Here is an 8,780-nt window from a genome sequence, read left to right as displayed (position 1 = left end):
ATTTGCTGGCCGACGTGGAAACATGAAACCATTGTGCCAATAAACTAATAGATCTCTGGTGTAACCTGTAATGTTAGGAAGATGCGTAGGCTCGAGCTCTCTACCTTTGGATTGGGATCTTATATAACTTTCCAAATATCTCCCAAGCATCATCATAGTATCATATCATATGAGGTATGAATGAAGGTGTATAGACTTATAGACATGCGATGATGGGAGAGAATTGATTCGTGAGGTCAGTTATTACGTGGAAATACGTGGAGATGCGTAGTAAATCATGTGCCTCGAGATCCACAAAGCATGCATGTATGACTGTATGTATAGCCATGAAGTCCATATAAAAAGTCAACCGGACCGGATCGTCTCATCGGCCATCTAACGGTATTGGACAAATACGTTTGAGCTACCATCAATGTCAGTGGTAAACCCGCACTGACCCGGTCCCATCAGGTTAACTTTGCCATAATTTTATCGAGTTTTCAATCGGATTCACCCAGGTTGAGGTGAACCCGTGCTAAGCCTTAAGCCTTACCTGTAACTGTAGAGTGTAGATATTGCTTCATCGTGACATTGACATTTTTGTATGTGTATATATAGGTTTGGTTGGAGTTCGGCTTAAGCCAGGGCAAAGCCGAATCGAGTACCCTCAATTGCCTTCTATTGAGAATATCTCGGTACCTGTGTTCTTTATTTTATGGGGAGATATTCCCAATGTAAAGATGAAAAAGAACTGTTAGAATGGTAGCATAATTTTGCCTTGATAGAAGTTGATATCGGTTGGATTGGGTATATGTAGGCAAGGCTCAATATATCACAGCAGTAATAAAGGTGTGTATCATACAATAATCAATAACTATCAATTTTTTGATGCATCTCACTATAAATTAGGATCTGTTCCTCACACAGGGCGCCTTACAATAATCTCACGGCCATATTCTACTAGCACATCTCTCCTAAATAATAACACATAAGTCCGGGAGATGTTTTCAATACATGGTAGAATGTTCCATAAAATGTCATGTGTGAGGAGCAGATCCAGTCCCTCTAACTATTAAATAAGGGATGGAACACACGTAGCCAGTTTTAAAGGTTTATACTCTTCTCACAGATGCTCTGATTGAATTTTTAAAACATTTTTAATCCATAATACTTTGAACCATGGGTTTGGGTGTACTATGAACGAGTCGGTCAGGGTTGGGCTGAATCAGGTTGGACCCTTGACGAAATCCGGCCCGTTGACATCCATGGCAACCAAGCCCACCTGGGCCCGGTATTCCATTTATCAGTTTTATAAAATTCATATTTGGCACACAGAAAAGGTATTTAATATTTATATGATTGTCACGCGAAGGAGGATGATGCCATTAATGGTTGGGGAGTTGTCTCGGCCTCTCGGGTGTCACATGAAGCCTTTGGCTTTGAGGAGGTGTCACACCAGACATTGAGAACCCCCATCCATCTCTCTTCCTAACCAATTTTTTGTTTTAGTTTGTTGGTCAAATTCCTAACCAACTTGCAGTTTTTGCTGTGCGGTTGAAAATGCTTCTTCTATTCTTCCTTTTTCTTTTCAATTTTTAATTTGTATTTTTTAGCCTTTTAATGGTTAAAATATATAATAATTAATTCAATTTCAACTTCAGGTAAGGCCTAAGGGTGCAAGTCCGTCCAGTTTAGGCCCTTGTTTAATCCTAATCAAACCTAAAACACTTCAATTCTGTTGGTAGGGTGGGCATAGGCCCTCATTTAATCCTTAATATGTTGGAATATCCAATAGTCATATCACAAGTTATATATTGATGGAAGATGATTGTTTTATGGTTATTTTCATGCAATACTCCCATACATAATCATTCATTTTAAATTATTATCTTTTTTTTTTTTATAAAAATAAATTTATTTAATTATTTATTTAAAAATGTTTTTATGCATAAAATTACCAATATTGTTGGATTATGGATCCAAATTCTAGTTCTTATTGGGTCAATGGATATCCATTTGACCGACTGGAAGGTCAAGCAATCTCCAAATTTCGACCCCATCCAAATTTGACAGTTCTCTCTTGCATTTGTAGGTGTTTGTGCATTCTTTTTCTCCTTGTATGCAGATTTGGTGCGCCAAGATTTCAGTCGTTCATCTCTGCATCTATTCGGTCTTGCACCAAGATCTCAGTCGTTCATCTCTGCATCTACTCGGTCTGGTATTGGAGCCCAGCATCGACTGGCATATTATTTTCACTGTAGCCCGCAACACTCAACCGGACTTCATCATTTAAGCTTCATAGAGGGCGAGGAGAGAGAAAATTTTTTGTTCGAAGGTTTCGACTGGTCTCCACCGAAACCCTGTTTGACAGCCTCTCCCATCTGTAGATATTAGTTCTTCTTCTTCATCGACTTCAGTTCGAAGGAGATTCTTTCAAAAGAACCTGTTCGGGGGTTTCCTCTCGTCTCTCCCATCTCTGAGCGGACATGACCCAGTTCGAAAGCTTCCATACTTCTCCACTGAGACCGTGTCTCAACAGAAAATCGCCTCCATCGTTCGAGTTCAGGGTGTGCTTCTTCTCCTGTCTTCACTGAAGCACCTGCTCGAGTTTTTCTTTCTTCTCATCTCTGAACGAACCGGCAACATCCAGCTATAGTCGTTTAATCACTGCAAATGAAAGCATGTATTGGTGATTTTCTTCAGCCAAGGATACAACCATGGCTCATATTCACAGATCAGAGTTTCTGGTCAAGAAACCCTACGTATATTTGGGTTTTTTTATCCTCTACGCATCTAAGAATAAGATTTGCTCGTTCTAGAGAATTAAAAGCTGGAAATCAGTCCCAAATCCAAATCGGGTATTAGAAACCCTTATTTACTTATTTATTTATTTATTTTTTGGTTTGGTTCCATTTATTTTCTGGGATTCTTGAATGATTCATGCTCTCTTTGCTTACCCATCTTAATTAATTATTTACATTTTTTTTAGGATTAATACCACTCAAAGCTGAGAGCTATTCGATGCATAAAGTCATTCAAGCCTCTGGACCTGTTTTGAGCGCCCAAGTATCAACGCCCATCTTCTTTTGCGTACTAGCTTTAGTTGAACGTCACTGTGCATAAGGCAACAATATGCATAAAACCATAAAACATTGTCATTGACTTCACTACGCATTGGCTTCTAACGAATTGGAACTCAAACATCTCCAACCTAGTGTGATTGTTCAAACCTAGATGTATTCATCTTGGAAAGGACCGTCTCTGGTAACTGTTTTGTTTTATTGCAACATTGAGCTCCTACGGCTGCCTACACCAGACTCCATCAGAGAAGAGGTCTAATAAAAGGGCCAGAGATTGAAGCAGTGAATCAAACTAAGGGACAAATCGGGTGCCATCCTATTGCATCCAAGACTACAAACAATCGACTACAAACAATCAAGATTTAGTTTGGACCTGATGTTGTGCACGAGTCAATGATGGAGAACTGGATTACTGCTACATCTGAGAGCGGATTGCTTGAGGTATTTCAGCGAAAACAACTAAGCTTTTCTCTTTGCCTATATTTATTCTATTCTCAAGATATGCCTGTTGCATATGGATGAGCAGTTAAGAATTATTGGTTTGAATTAGTTTTTGTATAACCAATTACTTTGGGGATTTTAATTGGAATTCTTGCCTAATTTATTGACTGCATTAAGTTTTGTTGCAAATAGGAGACTTGCTCCTAAAACATTTGAAGTTTTGAAGTTGTCTCCTTTTTCCCTCATATCTTCAAGCTTTAAAAATAATTGATGCACGTTTACTATAACATATATTTGATTTGAGTCTCTTTTTTTTGTTGAATTGTTGTGCTAAAGGATAGCATGTCTGTTTTGACTACTTATCTTTCCTCACAATATTGCTATTTTTTGGTGATGATCAACAATGGTTTAAAATAAGTTGATCAATAGCTGTTTGAACATTTGATTGTTGGGAAGTCGATTGATAATCCACTATATCTGAACATTTGATTCCTAATAGGTTAATTGATTTTCTACCTACTTACTATTGTGTTTTCATAAAAACACTAATATTTGGACTCTTTGAATCAATTAAATTTTATTAGCCACTAGGCAGAAGAGACCCAACATTTTTTTTTGCCTCTCTCACTAGTTGTTGAAATAAAAGGTTTCTCATTCAATCATAATATGTATGATCCACTTTCTTGGTTTTTGTGAAAATTATACAACGGCATCTTTGTTAATTAAATCATTGAATAGTCACATGTCTTGATAAAAAAAAATCTAATTACTATATAATATTGTGAACTATTGTGGAGTGATATTCAATTCTAATTTGGAAGATAATACCTGAATTGCTTAATCAATTATTGCTTAGTTGTTGTTTGGGAAAACACTCTTTAGTTCCTAGGTTGTAATTTTTTATTCCCCATAATTGTAAAATTAGGAATAGGAATCATACTCCCGAAGCTTAAAATACGAAAAAAAACTAAGAGGGAAATTATTATCCATATTAGTTCAGGGATAGTGGGAGTAAACAATTTGACTATTAATAAAGATGTTTATTGTGTTTGTCATATAGATGATAATGCATATTGAGACTCTTGTATATGAGGATAAAATAGAAAGAATGAGTTCTAATGATTGAATACATAAAATGGGAATACATTATTAATGTTATGAACCATGTCTTAGTGAAAATCAATTCCTTTTTAGGAAAGGAAATATATCAAATAAATCATTAGCAATTATCCTTTCAGATGAATGTGGCAATTTGAATGCAAAAACACACAAGGAAAGGGAATGCGCTATGGATCCTAGACTTGGACATGTGTACTTGGTCAAGAAAAATCTGATTAGATAAATGCAAAATAAAAATTAAAAATAAATCTCTTAAGAGAAATAGTGGAGAACATATGCCCAACTTGTTTAATGATTTCTGTACCAAATAAAAAAAAGGGCAAGTTGGATAATAATGAACTTTGAGTGTACCTTTATGTACTATTCATGTAGTGAAAATATCAAAGGTTACATATTTGTTAATTACAAATTTTGATGGGGCTATTGTATTAATGGAGAGTAAAAGAAATTGTATCCCTGGAAAGCAAATTTCAAGGAGGGCGAACCTTATTGGAAGTTCTAGGTTCTGGTCATTCTTGTACAAATTCCCATAGTACTCGACCTTACACTTTTGAGTCTAATACACCTCTTCAAAGAAAAAGGTTTCCTTCATTAGGAATAATGGACTATTACATCTAAATAAGCAATCCCTTCTGCTTGGGAATTGATTGATTTTATCAAAACAAAAACTTATAGGGTATAAATGAATATTGAAAGATCTATATATAGAGAATTATAAATCAAGCTTTGTATATCAAGAAAGATATACTCTAATAGAAGCATTGATTATGAAGAGATTTACCTCATCATTTACTAAGCTTACTTCATGATGTTATTGGTTGTATATCTTCATTTTTTTCTCTGTGTGAGAACTACACTTCTTCATGAAGAAACATATACAACTCAGCTTATTTGATTTACTGCATATGGATTAAAATAATCCTCCAAGATTTGATAGCATACATTTTTTGATGTAATTAAAAAAAAGGGTTTATTCATAATTCCTTGTGCTTATTCTTTGAATAATGGGGGTATATTTATTATTCTTCTCTTGTGTGTAGAGCGCATCCTAATTGCTAGTAGTGATGTGTCCACAATCAATGAAATGAATGATTCGTTGAAAACCAATTTGATAATGTAAGATGCTTGAAAAATGGATAAGAATGCCATAAGTTTAGCTCTTTCACAAGAGCATTACTCTCGAAATATTTTGATATAGTTTATGTCAAAGAATGCTAGGGTTGTGATTCAAATCTGCTAGATAATCAGATTTAGATATGGCTCCCATTAATGAAGAAATACTAAAGATGAAAAGAAGATATTGTGCTTAAATCTGTAGTTGGCTTGATGTATGCAATGTATTATATAAGACCTAATATATAATGAGTTGTTGATCTTGTAAGTAAATACCTACGGAACCCTTTAGAGAACCATTAAAAGAATGTTTGCTTATTTGAAGTTGGTAAAACACTTCAAACCCACATGACTTGGAAGTGTTGAATTAGTGTGTTGCTAATTTTTGCATGTGACCCAAACAATAGCAAATTCACCATTGGGTGTTGATTTCTCTTAGGAGGATCAATTGTCTCATTGATGAGCAAGAAAGCAAAGTTATGTAGTACCTAAAGTTGTCATGCATACTGAGTTCATTACTTGCAGATTTGTGGGTTCAAAAGCAATGAAAGTTCTTGATATACTGATAAAGAACTGTGAAGATACTCAGTTATGCTACCATGGCATGCCTTGAAGTGAAACATATTGATATCCGGTACCGGTACTTGTATCATGTCTACCAATGGAATAGATCCTGGTAGAATACGTACCTACAAAAGAAATGATTGCCGACCCAATGACTAAAGGCACAACAAAGCAATGGGATTGGTTGGCACTTATTCATCTCGGGCCTAATTGGCCAAGTGGGAGATGTTGGTAGAGTGGCCATAAGCCCTCGTTTAATCCTTCACATGTTGGAATATCCAATGGCCATGTGACAAGCCACATGTTGATGGAAAATGATTATTTTATGGTTATCTCCATGCAACACTCTCACACACGATCGTTCATTTTATATTATTACCTATTTATTTATTTTCTATAAAAATAAATTTATTTGATTGTTTATTTGAAAATGTTTTTATGCATGGAGATACCAATATTGTTGGATTATTCTGGATCCAAATTCCAGCTCTTATTGGGTCAATTGATATCCGTTTGACCCAGTCTAGTTTGGATGACCATGTGGCTAGATCCTTGGTCAGTGCAAGACATTTGTCTCAATTTAGAGAGGCCATAACTCGGTCTTCCCTCCAAATGTTCAAGTTGGTTAAGTTCCCTCCTCAAAACAAGGGAACGTTGGGGGAAAGACCTATATATATGGCTATCACAAAGATAGCAAGGTGTGCAAATCAAGATAACTTGGAAGGTCAAGCAACCTCCAAGTTTCGGCCCCATCCAGATTTGACAGTTCTCTCTTGCATTTTGTTTGAGAGATAGGTGTCTCAGATCCTATATTGTGCACTCTTTTTCTTCTTGTATGCAGGTTTAATATGTCAAGATCTCAGCCGTTCATCTCTACATCTACTCGGTCTTTCAAATTTTAATCTAAAATTTCACATGGCACCCAACCATATATTCATTTCTAAAACAAAACCGTTTACATTGTCAAACACTCCCTTAGGAGTCTGGGAGACCTAAAATCAACTTTCATAACCATATGTACAATCTCTTGTCAACTATTGATGCACACCATTCTAATGCATGTTATGCTTTTGGCACAGTAACGTGGAAGAGCTTTTGGAGTATTAAACATTTGCCACCATGGGTACAATTCTTTCTTTGGAGACGCTTAACAAATGCTATTCCTACCACTGGTCGATTGGCTAACTATATTACTGATATTGACCCTACTTGTCGCTTATGTGGCACTGCTGTCGAAACCATCCACCATCTATTTTTTGGTTGTTTGGTGACCAAATCAGTTTGGTTTGCGTCATGTTTAAACCTAAAAGTTGATCATATAGACTGGAGTCTACAAGATGGCTATTTGATTGGTTTAAATTTGACTCCTTTTAATGAAAGCCAATTATCATATTTTACTATTGCAAGCATTTTCATGTGGCAGATATGGAAATCTAGATATAACTTAATCATGGAAAATCGGGCATTTGAACATATGACAGTTATTTTCAAGGCCCAGTCCCAAGTGGAGGAGATTCAATGCTCTTTGTCGATTAGTGGCGATATTTCTAATACTACCATCTGAAGGATGGATGACTCCTCCACCTTTGGCAGAAACCCATCCCTCCTATGTACAAAATCAACTTTGGTGGTGTTTTATCGTCTTCAAATGGGGATTTAGGTGTTGTGATCTGTGATCACTCAGGTGCTTTTATTTATGGTAGATCCATTAAATTTCCTAAAATCTTCTCTAGAAGAATTAGAAGCAAAAGTTGCTCATGCGCCTCTTTTGTTTGCTTTAGATTTGGGGCTCTCTTCTATCATTCTTGAGGAAGATTCTAAAATTGTGACTACAAGCCTGTTGGAGTTTGGCTCTCATGCTCTTTGGCGGATTCACATGTTGATCGTAGATTGCAGACCTTTTATTAGAAATTTCTCCCCCTGCTCAGTAAATTGGGTTGCTCGTTCTGGTAATGTGGCCGCTCATATGTTGGCCAAACATGCCCTAACTATTAATCACATGCTTACATGGTCTTTGTGTCCTTTTTTTTTTTTTGCACTCTGCTATCATTCAAGATTGTAATCATGAGCAGGTGAACAAATGAATTTGGTTACGAGGGACTCCGCCTTATAACCTATTGACCTTAAAAAGAAAAATCAATCCGACCCATTGGGTTGGGTTTGGGTTAACTCGGCCCAAGTTGCAGCTCTAGCTTCATCCACTAACAAGTCACAACGGCCTTAAAAACTTTACTTGCTGCCTTGGCCTCATGTTCAGGCCACCATTGATACTTCAGGCCATGTTTGGTTTCATAAAGCATAGGAGAAAATAACAAGTTGAAGAAAACTTGTTACTCTTTTTATTTTATATTAAACCAAACACAACATTGGCCCTTTGTATGTTCATCCTGCTCTGATCCTCTCCCCTATAGCTTAGAGGGCTTTCTATGGACTTTAAAAGTCGGGTTCTCAATCAGAAATATGACCCAATAATTTTAGATTTGG

The 8,780-nt window shown here is 36.3% G+C and overlaps 1 long non-coding RNA gene across 1 annotated transcript; it reads left to right on the top strand.

Annotated features, from left to right (window-relative positions):
* Positions 1–2,061: 2,061 nt before the first annotated feature.
* On the top strand, positions 2,062–8,406 carry LOC148878818 (uncharacterized). The gene is made up of 4 exons (XR_016104021.1): positions 2,062–2,837; positions 2,969–3,500; positions 7,376–7,980; positions 8,078–8,406. It is a non-coding gene; the product is annotated as an uncharacterized LOC148878818 (long non-coding RNA).
* Positions 8,407–8,780: the final 374 nt, after the last annotated feature.

The sequence above is a fragment of the Nelumbo lutea genome, chromosome 1 (genome assembly GCF_056320005.1).
Source record: "Nelumbo lutea isolate HS-2025 chromosome 1, American lotus-T2T, whole genome shotgun sequence".
NCBI lineage: Eukaryota > Viridiplantae > Streptophyta > Magnoliopsida > Proteales > Nelumbonaceae > Nelumbo > Nelumbo lutea.
Note: the sequence above shows the minus strand (reverse complement) of the source record. Positions and strands in the feature narration are given on the sequence as shown.